We start from the raw sequence: 16,204 nt of genomic DNA, 5'->3' as shown, positions 1-16,204 counted from the left end.
TTGCGTTGGCTGCTTATAACTCGTTTATTAATGTACCGTGTATGGCTTTGCTGCCTGCCAGGCGCTGCTGCTCAAACCATCAAAGGCTTTGGCAGGCCTGTACTATTATTATTATTATTATTATTATTATTATTATTATTATTATTATTATTATTATTATTATTATTATTATTATTATTATTATTATGTGCGTCACTTCTTTCGTCGCCGACTGAAGTCTGCGGCGGCTTTTAAACGATTGAACGATACGCGAGCAGAACTTTTTTTTCTTGATATTGCATCTTGAGAGATGCTACGCTTTATTTTATTTTCTGGTCTTATTTCCTTGTTTTTCTTTCCCTGTCACGCTGCCAGTTAAAGCGCCGCTTACGAAGGGCTCGTTGTTGACACTTTCAGTCGTATGCGCTGTCATTCTCAGGCACTCCTTCGCAGATGTTACGTGGGCAACACCATGGGTATCGGCCCTTGCCCTTTCTCACACGGCAGGGATACGGCTTCGGCGGTTCAACTTGGCAGCTGTAAATGAGAGACGACTCATCAGTGTCCTCCACGAAGAGGGCAACATATTAACCAGATATATTATCATACATCATTATGTATTATATACAGTCAAAAAACGTTTTATAGTTAGTAAGGCACCCACACAATCAATGCATGGACCATTTCACGAAAACACTTCCTCGTAGGTTTCTGTGAACAAGGACAAGGATGAGTAGGTTGCATCGAACGGTGACAGCTGCTTAATATTGCAATAAAAATATCCTTCAACTAATAAGCAGTGAGCACGGTGTCACTGGTAGTTTCAGTTAAAAAGGCGGAATATCGTGGTGCATTGCGCTTTGAAATTATTTCAAGTTTACCATTCGACTTTTGCGCGCTTTGAAGCACACCGGTCCTACGTGGACCCACTTGTGTCCAACATAAACAGTGGCCCCACAGGTGCCGTGCCCATCCAAAAATTTTTTTGCAGAGGCATAAACACATAGCAGTGTATAATTTTCAACCATGACTGTGCATGAATGGGCATGTATAAAAAATCCCTGAAGCACAGCTTTACAGTTTCTTGCCGTGACGATATATATGTTCCCGAAAAAAGTCGTCGTCTCCATTTGCGTGAAACCCATCGTGCAAGGGCTGGGACAGCCGTCAGATGAACACCGTCAGAAATACACGAATGCACTTTAGGTGCGCATAATTGAAACCGTATTTGACCAAGTCACGTTAACGAAATACAGAGGTTTCGCGGCTCATTATAGCAAACGTCGCCTGCGAATCATGAAAACATCACACTGTAGCTTTGCTGCCGCCAATAACTTGTGTTACGTTTACAGAAACTGACTGGCAAGTAATTATGGAAGTAAGAAAGCTTACGTTTCTCTTTGTAAGAAGCCGTGATTGATGTCATGATACCTGCAGTCCCAGCGTTCGCAAGGAGAATGGAAGCTTACTTCTGTTTCCTTGTCAATTCGTATCCCACGGTAAATGCATCTTCCTTCGCGTGCAAAAAGAATAATAAAAAAGAAAACAATTTATTTGCCTTTTGGCATAGATCATCATTCATCAATGAAATCATAAAGCTAAATGCTAATAAAGTTTCGCAAGAGGAACAAACAGAGCCCTTGCGCCAACTTTGCACCGGTATGATAATAAAGTGGAGTACATAAAAAGGCGCAGTTTTCCACGAAAGGCGAAGCATCGATTGCGATAGTAAATTTGTAGACAGCTATACGAAGGAAGGATAGTAATTTTATCGGCCGTATAAACTCGAAAACGTTCGCTTATTAACTGAATTGACAAGCATGTTACCAGGGTGCACACGCATGCATGAACATATCACAGTCGGTGAGCGCGGACACTCGCTGCAGAACGCTGGATGATAGTGTGAGCAAGTGCAGCAGCAATGGCGAGAGAAGTGATCCTTCGTGCGGTCTATTGCTTCAACGCAAGAGCGGCGAGAACACAGCGCGCATAAAGGTACCTTTCACTGCGATCCGGATGCTCGGTCTGCACGAATGCTTTTTCGAGAATGCATGTCCAGGTTTGTAGAAATTCAGAAAGCACAAGATTGTGTACCTGCGTGGCTGTCAAGGGTGGAACACTTGACCGCGCTCGAAGAATTCTAAAATAGTCAGCCCAGTAAGGCTGACACTTCATGGTGGAAACTTACTAATTGGTCTCCTGAAATGTCATTTGTTGTTTGATATAGTACTACAAGACAGTCAATCAAGAAAGGTACGAACCGTCTGCAGATCCCTTTCAAGATACGGAGCGCGCGCAACTCCACGGGCTCGTGCAAAGTACGCACTTGTTCGCGGACTGGAAGCCACCCGCTTCCCTCCCACGCAGCCCCCCCACTTTCCTCCATATATATAACGAGCGATATTGAGCCGCGATTCTCAGTTCCCCTTGTGCCCGGTGGCGAAATGCGCAGTCACTGCCGGAGCACAACGCCGTCCAGCCCCTCCTCACCTCCTCCCTCCTTCCCATCCTCCCACCACCTTTCGCGCGACCGAGGACGGCGCGTCTGCTCTCCGCTTTCTCCGCGCGGGCCAGATTGAGGAGCGATCGTCGGTTTGCCTCGCGCGCTTTAACTTGAACACACAGAATACGACGCGCGGCGACGGTGTAATCGCCATTTAACTTTATGTAGAACATCAAGGCGACCGCAAAAATGCGCCTTCAGTGTCCATATAATTGCTATCCAGTAAGAAATTTTTTAGCACACTTACGTGGTTGTACAGAAAGCGCATCGTGTGTAAATCGGGTAAGACCCCGCCTCTTATCGGGGCAGATGGTAAGATTCCGTCGCAGGTGGGAATTAACGAAGTTTTCTTTTTTGGCAACTTTTTGGACATTAAACGTGATGATCATAGCTGCTACGAACGGCCCAAAATCTACGTAAAATAAACTTTAATGGCTCCGGCTATCAAACTCCCGTGCCGATAACTCGGTTACGATAACGTGGTGCGAACTCATAAATAAATTTAAACTATGAGATCTCTCAACTTCTCATGAGAGCTGTAGCTTGATCTCGCTGTGGGGCACAGTAACCCACGCATATAATTGCGAGACCACATCTGCTTCTCCCCCATGTTACGGGTACAAGCTTTAAAGGAGTTAGCCATATGTCTGTAGCCAGCATAGCGAATAGCTTAAATTTTTGCTGTAAATGAGCTCGAAACTCACGGATATCGTGCCATTTTTCGACTCGTGTCTCGTTATTAAAGGAACAGTTCCTTTTAGATTAACCTCTCGATAGTCGCTCACGCGGCAGCGTCTTAACTACTAAGCCAGCTTTAGTGGAAAATTGATGGCGTACCAGTCTTTAAGGATAAAAAATTTTACGTACTAAAACCGCGACCTCATTATGAGGCAGGCTGTATTCAAAGACTCCCGAATAATTCTGACTACCTGGGATTCTCTAGAGTGCGGCCAGCGCATGGTGAGCAAGCGTTTTGTCATTCCGTCCTTACCGGAATGCCGCCTTCTTGCCAAGAATCGAACCCCGGACCTCCAGCACAGCAGAGTGACGCCGTAGCCATTGTGTTATGAACACCGGTGGCCATATGTACTCGGTTAACGCGGCTGCGTGCGTCATCGCAGGTGTATGGTGCCGCGTTTGACGGGTGGCGGATATTGTGCGATTCAAAATTTGACAACGCCATGCCTTTTATGGAATCGTGGCAATAATTCAACACTTATAATTTGGCCTAGCAACATACGTCAGCCAGAACCGTGGAATGTCGACAGGAGCAGAAATAGCTATGGCCACCAAATGTTTCGTTTACTTACACTGGTGCAACAGTTGCACAGAGAAATGCTCTGAATGTATCTATTCCGCAATTAAAAAGCTATAGCTTTTTACAGCTGTACCTTTACAAATATTTGGTAGAGTATTTCTAGAGTTACAAGTAATTCGCGCACGCGCGAAATATTTGTACGATGGGTTCTGTTGCCGGTAACAAGTACGGGTGTAGAATGGTTTCTTTCATCTCTATCCTACCTGGATATAAAAGTTGCGTCAAATCTTTATAGAATAATTTTTTTCTAAGCTGATCACGGTTCTTGCGTTTTTCAATATGATGTTCTGTTCTTTTTTTTCTTTTTTTACTCACTGCGTTATATAAACCGCCTTCGTTCGGTCAATCGCTACGAGGCTGCCCTGTGTAGGAGATTTTCAGGGCCTCCTCAAGGTGTAGCTTGCTCCTTTTTCGATTGCTATGCCCCCATACTTTGTTGGCGAATAAAATTCAATTTATTTCTTTAAATATATCCTACCCTCAGCATCATTATGAGTCCAGAAACAAGTGCCTGGCAAAATTGGGGAAGAATGTGGCTGAATTTCTGCGTTGTGGTACCTGCAGCAGCTTTCCGTAATTTCAGCCATTCTTGTCATTGCCTCGAGGAGGCTTGTTTGTATACTATGATGTAAAAAGACTCAGCCATGCTAACTTAGTGAGTGAATGTTGCCACATCCAATGCGCGGCACGTAGAGAAAGACGAAGATATCGCACATTGCAGAAGAGAAGACGAGGGCACCAGTGGGACCATATTTTGAGGCAACAACAAGAACAACAGCAGCATCAGACGAGGGCCATGCCTAATCGTTTCCAGTTTGCCTATAATTAAAGTGTCCTGCCCTGTTTTCCCAGTTCCCGCTGCTTGTGAATCGTGAAAAGGTAGCATAAAAATGAATTTAAACATCGAGAAAGTGCAATATGCGTGTTCGATCCGAAAGACTGCACCGCACAGTTCCAGCTGAGAATACGCAAACACAGCACTTAAGTTCGCTTTTTCAGCTAAAGGAAAGCCTGTTTCCAACGAAAAGGGGCCATATAGGTTAGTAGACCACTTACCTGGTGTTGCTGAGTGCATTGTTACCCTAATACACTTGAATGGTGCTTGACTGATTTCATCACTTACTACGACCATATTGGAAGGATATAGCAAACGGCAGCACATCGCTTTACAGCTGTAACTGTTGCAGGGATTTTATTGAAACATTCTCAGCAACGTATAGCGGCATTTCAAAAACCCGAAGCCATTCTTAAAGCTTTCCATTGGGTATTTTTGTTTTGTGTAAGGGTCACTATGCTGTATACGTGTATATTTCCTGCGACCTCTGTTTGTCTCAAGCATAAATGTACCATTTCAACACTTTTATGGAAGTAAATTTAGTTAGGCGATGATGAACTAATGTGTTAACTTAAGGAATCAGTTGTTTTTTTTTCTTTTTCATCAGCGAGCTGTTGCATATTTGGCCACAAACATTTTCAAACCATGTTCACTGCTTCACTACACCTTGTCCTTAACGCTTTGTTCATAAGCTAGTCATCAGTGTGACTTTTTAATCTGGAAAAGTGAAAAATATCGATTCATCTCTGAGCTACACGAAACTCCAAAGAGAACTCACATGGCTTTTTCACCAACCTATACGCGTGTACCTTGCAATGCCCTGCTATTTTAGCAAAAATCACAGTTTGTTTTCTTTCATGAAACCCTCGACCTTTCTGATACGCGAAGAAATGTAGTCGTCAACTTTAAAAAATGCAAGCAACCGGGCGATAAACAGTTACAATTAGTTAGTTCCTCTTCAGCCTCAGCATGACATGAATTTTCGGTTCGGGTCAGGTATTTGTTTAGCTACAAGACGCAGATTCTGATTAAGCAGAGCTTTCCACACTTACCATCGCTAGTAAGGGGAACAACATCCGTGTATACCCATCCTTCGGATGTTTCCAAAAACTGGACCAAGAGCACCGACAGGATGGCTCTTGGGCAGAGCATGTCCCAAGGTTTCGTAGTCAGCAGCCGGCAAGCATAAATGACAACCTGTAGGCGCTCTCCAGATGTTCGCCCTGTGGCTACAGCTCTGCCTATTGCAGCTGGCTAATATGCGCAAGTTCTTACAAATTCAATTTTTTCGCGTTTTCTTTGACAGAAAAACAGCCTTGCGCTTTGTTACGTGCGTGACTGACAGTTTGATCAACGTGGTCCCATGAGACTCGTGAGCAAGGCGCCACACCAGACACTGATCCCTCTGTTTTCCACTGCAGGGACCAGCGACAGCGTTGATGTGAGCTGCTAAGCCCTTACTTGTGGCGTAGCGGAGCCAAATAGAGGGCAAGAGCATCAAAAACGAACTAGCGCCGAGCGAACGTGACATGTCTATCGCTTCGTACCGGCAGCTGTCGTTATCCAGTCTCTAGAACATCCAGTCATTGGGCACACGCTTTTTCGAAAACTTTAATGGACGCCTCGTATTGTGGCGAAACAAGTGTAACAGAATTACTATCAATATGGCCCTAAGACGCGAGATAAGTTTTTTTTGGCGACCACTTTAGCAATTATGTTGGCTTTTCAGGCGCTCACACACAAGCTGCCGCAAAGTCCTTAATGCTGTGTGACCAAGCTGGTCGCGTCGGCTTCACAGAAAGAAGGTATTAGAAAGTCCACAGCAAATCTAAAGAAAATATAGTTACATAATCTATAACATCGCTTTGGAAGCCTTAAATTCAATGGTTTACAGAAGTACTCAAAAGCGCTGTCAATGTGCAATGCGCTTTTTCTGAACCTTCTTAGTTTTATTTATTTTTTTACCGAGCTCTGAGCTGCGTTCGTTGACGGGGCATTTTTTTTTTTTTTTTGCCCACTGAATACGCCCTGAAACTTGGTTCATCCGTTACAGGCTCAAAAGCAAGAGAAACGATTACTAGATTCCTACAGCGTCACTAAATGTGATTTTGTATAAATTCCATTCCATAAGTTTATTCGGTTTCTCGTATCAAAGTAGTTTAAATGACTTTAACTGTCATGCAGTTCTTTTTGCTACGGGAAGTTCATAGATGCAATTTTGAACTAAATCCGTTCGAAGAAATCGCTTTTGCAATCTGCTGTCATATAACCCTATATCTGTCCAACGAATCTGACAAACCTAAAGTGGCACTTTCTGACACGTGCCTGTTAACTAAAACGTAATAAATGTGCAGAATCCCCAGAAATTGCCAAGAAGAGAGAACACAAGCATCACAAAAAAAATACGTTTGCCTGGTGCGCGATGACTTGTAAATTACGAAGGTAAGAAAGAAAGACATGTACCGATGCAGCGATGTATACTTAGACCAAACAGATAGATTGACCAATACGTGCATAATTTAGACATTTCTGTAATTGTCGATCGGGTTTATCTGCTTGGACAGCCAACCATCGCCGAAGTTTCACAAATTAGTCCACCGGATCATACCTTATTTTTTCTAGTGAAGATGGTCAAGAAACCGATATTATGGGCTCGTTGATGCACAGTTTTGTTAGGCGCGCATGAACATTTCACAAATTCTACTCAGAACAACAACTTTTCGACGTACGTTGAGATCATGCCTCAATGACAGAGCGGGCTTCACACACGAGTTAAATCTCGGAATGCATATTTGGCTAAAAGATAACCGCCTAAGAATGACAACGGCGAATAAAATGTGTTAGGCTCACATAAGAAAGCATAACTTATTACATTTTCTTGTAGCATCGCTCTCGCTAGCGGCTTGTTAACGCAAAGCCTTGTTTTCCAACATACACCCCTTTTTCCGCATGTGTACCTAACCGTTTTTGTGGGCCAATCCAGAAGGCGGTGTAGTCTAGTGTAATCTAGCACATGTCATACGGTGACGTATGACTGCATTTGTAGCGCACAGCCGCTATAAAACAGTCAGATAGCGCCTAATGCTACTTTCAGATCCGCTAAAACTCCGGTGAAGCAACGTATACAACCACTTGTCGCTTGGCACATCCATTCTCAGACTCTAGGCATAGCGCGCGTACGTTATTCCACAAGTGCGCATTGACGTCCGCAATAAGGCAAATTATGGTTGCTCCACCATAGGCAGTAAGATCCACCAGTGGATCGAACATTGAGGTCATTGGTCACGACGTGGTCGGAACCGAAATCACTGAACTAATGGACAATGAATAATTGCGTCGAGTGGTGTAATTATGCTTATTTGTACACGTGATACAAATTAAAACAATCTAAAATTGTAAAATTGTACACATATGATCTCCAACCAAGCAATGCTATCTAAATATCTTGCCTTACAGCCAGCGGTGCACGTTCTGCTTCAAAATAACCATGGTTTGTGAGTGCCCTTGTACTACAATACACAATGCTGCGCATTGCGTAGCACACAGTTGTAGCTATGGCTGCCAAAGTCTTGACAAGTGTAAGCATACCAAAAATTGCCCAAATCTTCCCTGCTACTGCAGAATGCAAACTTCAGAGTATAAAAAGAACGCAAAGCGAACGTATGGCAGCGGGTGCTTTGCAGAGATATTTGTACGAGCAAGTAGAGCTTCTTCAAGCTTCCGCCGCTCACACTAGTCGTGATAAATTGAGCCATTTTATTGCACTTCAAATGATGAACTGCCATGAATGTACCGACATTAAACAGTGGTAGCGCTACAAAGGAGGCTTTACGTATACAGATGGCGCTGACTAGATATCACGCACGTCTAACTTAATCCTGCCATTAGGCGTCGCGAGAGGCTGTCTTTTTTATCGTGTGGTCACATTAATCACGTGATAGTTGTAAATTACTTGTGGCCCTTCATTTACGTGGTTATATATATAATTTAACGTAGTTAATTTATTAAAGCAATAGCTTTCTTTCGCTCTTCTCCCCATTTCGTGCTTCATATGTATCTGGCCGCTCATGGGTGGAGAGTCACATTGGTCGGCTATGTATCGGCCGACTGCTGCTTTGCCAAGCAGACAACATGGACCACTGCGTAAAAGCCCGAATAGACAACTTGCATCTAGCTGTTGTCTAGCCTAGAAATCAAATTGGGTCGCTCGGTATGTGCGAATCATAATATGCCCAAACAGATCGGCACTTCATAGGTTGCATTGGTACGAGCTAATCCTAGCCCAATCCCCCGCCATGTATGTGCCGAGGTACCACAAAAATTATGCAGCCATAAATATGGCAAACTGTTTGTGCCCTATCCGGTGGAGACACCTCGGCGTCTAGCGCGGTAGTTTAATAGCCATTGCAACGATGTTGCAGTCAGCGAACAAGGGACACTGGGGGTTGCAAGTGAGTATAAGCTGCAGTGTTGGGATTACAAGATGTGCTATCTAGTTGTATTCTTTGGCATTGGGGTTGGAAAAACATTCTGGCACTTGCTCTGCCAGCTGATGGGCCTATAGAGATTCCTTATTCAAGGATGGGATGGCGATATGCAGGTGGTCACGAAAGAAAACTACTGGTCACTTTGACGGTCATCTTGGATGAATCTTGCAACAATTTCTTTTTCTTCTCAAGGGCATAAAACATAAAATTAAGTCGAGGGGACTTAGCGACACGTAAACATCACATATTTATAGAATAGTAAACCTGACATAGATATAACTTTACAGCAATTCTGACAATCGGAAATAGCAACACAATTTTAAAGCAAGCAAAACTATATTGAAGGTACACAATGAGCGCAAGCCAGCACATATGCAGGCAAGAAACAGCGGCAAAAAGTCCACGTCACGTTACCAGAAAATAGAAGTACTATATATAAGTAAATAAATAGAACAATAAAGAAATAAATAAACTGAATCAAATAAAATATTCCAGAACGTAGCGTATAGGCACGTTTATAATGTTGATATATCGAACTTCTTTTAACGTGACTTCGGCAACGTTAATGCAATGAGACATCGCGATTGTTTAGTAATGCCGCGGAGCGCGCGCCTCCGAGCAGCCCGGTTGCGTGCAGAGCGGCGTATACAGTTTCGCGAGAAATGTAAACAAGAGAGGAGAGCTGGCCCGATAGGCGGAGCAACGCCACGAGCAACGCCAACTTCCGGCTTCACTTTACCTTCAGAAAGAGTGACGTCAGGGCCTCTCCTGAGTTTCCTTCCTCCATGCCGACGGCAGCAAAGGGCGGTGATGGCGTATGCGACGTCACCAATCCCCCGGTTGGGTAGCGGGTGATTTGAATTTCGAAAAAGGTATTCGGACCCTTTAGCAAGACTGCGAGTCGGCCTAGTTGGAACAAATTCATCTTACAACTTATTGTGCGCAAACAAACAGGGACGAAGAATAGAAGAAACACAAGGACGAGCGCTTTCTAACAACTGGTTTTATTTTTGAAGAACCACCTGCTTAAATACACACAGATCTGCGCGATCTAGTCAAGAGAGCACAACTGCAGTACATATACCACTTGTGATAAAAAACAAAGACGTGGACCAAAGCACCCGGTCAATATAAGAACAGCAAGGTGCATGAAACATCCACTTACGATAAAATGCTTTAAAGATGTGATGATAGAAGTGAATTTTCTTTATCCAGCAATGAAACCTATGGATGGCTGATACATTTTTCTTTTTGTTTTTCAATCCAGTGTGCTTCCACAATTTCCCTCGCGGTTTGATTCCTATTCCTATACAAGATGTTGGTGCTACTAAGACAGGGGGAGCAATCATGTTCTTGGCAATCCATTGCCAAATGGATGCTAGAGCGACCTTTCAGACTGGACAAGTGTTCCCTTAACCTCGTGTTAATGCATCTCGCAGTCTGCCCTACGTACACATGACCACACGTCATAGGGATCTGATAAACAACGTTCATCGCGCAATCAACAAATTGGCTCTTGCGCGGATGTTTAACACTACATTCTTTCTTTGCATCATCCTTTCTTTCGAACTTATTTTTAACCTTAGAGCACACACTACTTATTTTGTTTTTTGCCGAAAATATCACTTTTACTGCGTAACTACAAGCCACCTTTTTAAGTCTGTGTGAACGGCCGTGCACATACGGAATCACTGAAATCTTGGAAGCTATATTCTTCTGCCATTGATTCTTTTTGCTTTGTCCTTTATCCTGTTTAAGTTTTTTCACTAGCCTATCGCACGACGCCAGCATCACAGCGAGCGGGTACCCAGCCTTCCTCAACCTATCAACTTGCTCAAAAAATGCACTCTTTACGGTGTGGTGACATGAATTCAACAACGCTGACCGGAAACACGAAATGACTATTACATTCTTCACAAGCCTGGAATGGTTTGAGGCATAATTCATTAGCGGTTTCCCGGCTCAGGGTGAAAATGACCAACATACATGTTCCGGTAGGAATTCTAACTTGACATCAAGAAATTGTAGCGTGTTATCTACCGGTACTTCAGAAGTAAACGTTAAACCCTTGCCCAGAGAATTGAAGGCTTCTACAACCATATTCCTGAGAGCACCCTTGTCTACATGACAGCCTAAATTTTAGACGCAATTTTCTCGTAAACTATGTATTTTCGTGGCAAGACACAAGCGTTGCGAGGTTTCTGGAATGGTATTTAAACTGTCCACGCAGACCTATTATTTGCCGTTAGTGTCCCTTTAACAAATGGCCATAAAGCGGTGCTACGAATATGGACGCATGTAATTCAGCTACTCTTTATTCATAATAGAGTCTCTAAGTGAAGGTTTATTTGTATTTCGTCCTAGGTTGCTTCGTTGGCTTGTGGTGACATCTTTTGATGCACCATCTTGTTGAAGAGTACTCGGTGAGACTGCCGTACTATTTACTTGGACGGGGCATACTTCCTTTGGGCAACAGGCCGGGTATTTGCCTTTTCCTGCTTCATGCCAGCAGAACTGCCTTGGTGGGTCGAGTTCCGGGCAGCTGAAAATTGAAGTCTGTTATATACGCATGGCAACAACAATACGAAATATCAGTAACGTCGAAAAACAATATGCATATGCTCCACGCGTCAGAGGGCCCGACCTAGAGGGCCAGAAATTATTCTATAATGTTAGTAGAGATGCCAGCACTTGTGCACACAATATTTGACGTTCTCCTGTTAGACATAAAAAATTATTCAGTGAAGAGTATTTGTGGGACCCGACTCGTGGCAGCTCATTCGTGGATAGGAAAGAAAATCACTAACCTGAAGCGATGCAGATATCCGTCTGTATAATTGAACCTGTCTGCGCACACCCACCGCTCGCAAGGCGCATCAAGATAATACGTTGTGCCTTCAACAATGTAGTGTCCATGATAAGTGCAGTCTCCTTGGATAAGAAACAAGAACACGAAAACAAATCTTTATTTTGCTGCTTGCGGAACTGTTTATCGCTGGCACGTTACCGTTGCCTAATTGTCTTGTCGTCATTTTATCACGCAACTCGAACGCCGGCCATCGATGGATGTACTAATTGAATGACTACAGTGTTCATTGAAAAGGAGCTTTGAACGTTACGCCGTATCCATAATTGTTGTCCATTTTGTGCTTCCCTAGTTACAACTTTTGTCAATGAAGCAAGACAAACGCTATTTTTTTCAGCGATTGCTCAGTTAAAGCACTTGCAAAACGCATAGAGAGTACTAAAACGCATAAAGAGTAATCTGTTGATTGAGGGCACATAAAGAGCTCCGCACATAGTATTTTTCCTACGGTTACTTGCGTCTTGATACTCTTTGACTGGATAGAGAAAGAGAGAAATTCTTCATTGGAAGGCGGATATATTTGTCAACTCAAACAGCAACGCTAACATACTCTGCACAGAGCTGGGGAAGTGGATTTCAAGATTTTGAAGCCGAGTTCAAAACATAAAATAATAAAGAAAACGTTGAGTAAACTTTACTTTTACAGTATGAGGTGAGACGATGGGGGAATATTTAGGCCGTTCCATATCATGAGGTGAACCTTGTATGAAGCTTGCCGAGTAAGATCGCCGTTCTGCGCGGATCCTACCACAGTGCTCATCCGAAGGCGTTTGTAAAATAGGGGCGTTGAATCAAACCAATGATGTTGTGCTTTAAATCCGATCCTCCTATACTGATCGGGGTCATTTTGAGCAAGATAAAAGACGAAGCCTGCTTTGTCTGCCAACGGTTTTCTACAAAGCTCATCTCGTCCTCAGTACAAAGGTACTGATTTATTCCGATGGGTATCCGAAATTAGTCGACATAAAATATGCAGGAGTGAAACATAGATTAAAATTTGTTAGGCTGTGCTAGATGCCTAGTTGCAGTTTGTATAACAGACCCGGCGCTTTTAGTCCCGGATATATTGGCAAAGAACTTAACATTTTCCTTGAAAAGAGTACTAATATTGATACTGCTACCGCGCTTAAGGAAAATATCCAGCACGTCCAAATGCTCTATAGCTGTGGCCGTAATTTCAGGCAAAGAGTGGTTATGTAACTACAATATGTGAAAATTAGCATGCTGATAAATGAACTTCCTCTTTTCCAATGTACAGACGTGTGCTCCATCCTTCTGTTGGCCAGGGACGCGAATAATACTTAGTTACATAGAGAGCCCTCTCTTGGAGGAAGCTGTTCTCGGTCCATGGCCCTAACTGCAACTTCAATGCGGACAACTCGAGCCCCGTTGAGGTTTGTACAAGACATGAAAGTACACGAGTTGTTTTGGTATGGCCACCGTCTAATTTACAAAAGCACTCACCACTTCTCTTATCATCATTATCAATCCCAGTACCTTCACTCCCCTTCCTTCTTCCCCAGTGCAGAGCAGCATACTAGAGCTCACTAGCTCAGGCCGACCCCTTAGTCTTTCCTATCAATAAAATCTATCTAGACACCTAAATCAGAACCGGCATTTCGTCTTAGACGTTTGGGATTCTCTAGGCGAAAGCTGTCCCGCATTGCTTGAGTGTACTTAGAGGCAGATGAAGGTACCAACTTCGGACACAGAGCACGCAAAAATATTATTAATAAATTAGCGGTATTGTTATACTAGTACTTAGTGTAAAGACCACCAATAATCATTAACATGGGAGAATATGCACCTTCACGTAGGTTACCGCCCACAATGTATCGCTATACGCAAGCTGAATACTTGAGACCGGATTTTCGAGCAATTTTTTACGGTAGCACTCATGCCCTCCGAGTGTTCACCAGCACTATCGATGGTTCCGTTTCAGATTGCGCGCGATTCTGCGAAAAAAAGGTTTATTCCAATCTAATTACCCCAAGCGCCTCGGCTCTGGTCATTACACTCAGTTCACAAGAGTGCAGCATCTCAGTTATTTTTTGCCCCACCAATTGGATAAGCTGCCCTGCTGTTGATGGTATTTCGGCTAAGCGCTACGCCTTCTGGCATCTTGTTATACTGCACAATATGATAGTGATGCGACGATCAACAAGAAAGCAGGAGTTTGAGCCCCGCGAGCGAGAACTAGGAAATAAGGGATGCCATTGTCTCTAAATTGGCTGCAAATCTTGTCACAGGTAGCATAACTAAATTTACACAGCACACAGGCACAATTTTACGTGAGCAGTAGAAAAAGAAAACGCTGCGTCACAACCGAAACTTGTCCGGTGGAACAAACAACCGTTTCTCGTAAAAACAACGTTGACTTCAGAACGGACACGCACTGCAAGAAAGAGCGACAGTAACCACCTGTCCAGGTGGTTACTTTTATGTTTAACTGCAACGAATTCCCGCTCGCTCGACACCATGGCTCACATTCACGGAAATGACAGAACAAGAGCGTTGCTCCTATTCTTGCGCTAAGAAATGTTGGGCTGCTTTTCCAGGCGCGGGTACGTCGCACGCGGTCGCTCTCAGCCTGAGCAAACCGAGAAATTTTCGGCACAAGCGCTGTCAGGTTTTCGGGACATCACCGACAGATAGAGCAGTGGGGCCAATAGAATTCCTCCGATGGAGAGCGCAGTTGAGAAGTATTCACGATAACAAATGAACAATACACATTGTCAGATACCCAAAACTCTGAGTCATGTCGTTTGACGTACACTATACCAGAGCGCGGAGCCTATAATGCACTGTAATATTTCACTGAGGTTTATTCAGCTCAAGCTTTCGGCTAACTTGGTTTTATCAACTATCGCCTTAATATGGAGATACATGCACGCATAAATAGAATGAAAAGGAAAATTACAAAGTCAGCACACTCAAGGCAACCGCTATTATATTGTTTTACAAATATTACTTTCACAGCTGCCGAAGCTTATTTCACTTCTAGTTTGTCGCATTCGGTGGCGAGCCATCTGGGTCGCTCTCAATGTGCTGCATTGCCACGCATCTGAAAAGAAAAACGCTTAAGGATTCTGACAGTAAAAAAAACCCTTTGAACAAACACTACGTACAACCAGAGTAACCACTTCTGCTAAGAATGCCTTCAACGTCAAGTTTTTCATTGTGAGGGCCCATGAAAACAAAAACGGTTCCTTAAATTCGCGTGAGCTGCTTTTAACCATCAGCCGATTTTACATTCACTGGAGGGCGAATGCTTCACCCAGTGACCTCCAATATTATGTGTATGGCACCAGCTGATATCACCACACGCTAACGAATTCCCTAATTCCATTCTGTAATCCCCTGCGCAACCCTACCTTTGGCACATTTAATCTACCGGGACACCGATCACCTGCCCTACGCGTTACTTGGACTGCTTAATTCAATTTAATCTGCTTAACCTCGCCAGGAATATCGACTACTCCAGTGTGCTATCCCCATACCGCCGTCTCGCTAGCGCTGTCTTTTTACCTCTTCATTCCATGGCCGAGTGGCGGGTGTAAGTAGTCACCAGACACCATCTACAGTACTTGAATAAAGCAACCAATAAATAAAATTCTCACAAATAAGAAAACTGGGTCCTTGATGTACCTCGTTATCATTTTCTCACAACGTACGTGACGCGCAAATTCATGGCGGTGGACTCTTGGTTGCAGTGAAATCTAAAAACAAAACGACTTACCAGCACTATTGACGGAAACCTGGACAACACGGCGCTTTTCTTCGGACAAGTGAGCAAGCTTGACCCACAGAACCAATAGTATTAGAATAGAAAAGCGTATGTCGCACATAGTAAATCTTTTGCCTTTAGCCAATGATATGGTCTTGTGATTCCGAGTTGGTCTTCGCAGTGCCGTGAGCCAGCTAACGGACATGGAGAACGCGGTCTCGGGGTAAATCGTTAAAGAGATGCTCTGCCTTTAATGATTGGACAATCAACCATTTGTTATTAAAGTTTTTAAAACGTGGTTTATGGTCGCCGCCATAAGGACATAAACCCTTTTCTTTTAACCCGGTCGTCTACTAAAAAACAATTTCCTAAACTCTTCACAACGGCTAATTTTGACCCACAGCAAACGCAATTCGTGGAAGAAATCAAAAACAAAAGAAACAGGCGCAAATATTCTACAGAAGCAGATAAGAATTCTTAACGATCTTA

General features: G+C 43.6%; 2 long non-coding RNA genes across 2 annotated transcripts; both read right to left on the bottom strand.

Moving 5' to 3' along the window:
* Positions 1–274: 274 nt before the first annotated feature.
* On the bottom strand, positions 275–5,915 carry LOC142590898 (uncharacterized). Its single transcript, XR_012830255.1, has 3 exons — positions 5,688–5,915; positions 1,372–1,492; positions 275–516 (listed from the first exon to the last, which is right to left on the bottom strand). It is a non-coding gene; the product is annotated as an uncharacterized LOC142590898 (long non-coding RNA).
* Positions 5,916–10,129: 4,214 nt separating this feature from the next.
* On the bottom strand, positions 10,130–15,978 carry LOC142590897 (uncharacterized). Its single transcript, XR_012830254.1, has 3 exons — positions 15,728–15,978; positions 11,930–12,053; positions 10,130–11,664 (listed from the first exon to the last, which is right to left on the bottom strand). It is a non-coding gene; the product is annotated as an uncharacterized LOC142590897 (long non-coding RNA).
* Between the last annotated feature and the right edge of the window lie 226 nt (positions 15,979–16,204).

The sequence above is a fragment of the Dermacentor variabilis genome, chromosome 8, assembly GCF_050947875.1.
Source record: "Dermacentor variabilis isolate Ectoservices chromosome 8, ASM5094787v1, whole genome shotgun sequence".
Taxonomy (NCBI): Eukaryota; Metazoa; Arthropoda; class Arachnida; order Ixodida; family Ixodidae; genus Dermacentor; species Dermacentor variabilis.
Note: the sequence above shows the minus strand (reverse complement) of the source record. Positions and strands in the feature narration are given on the sequence as shown.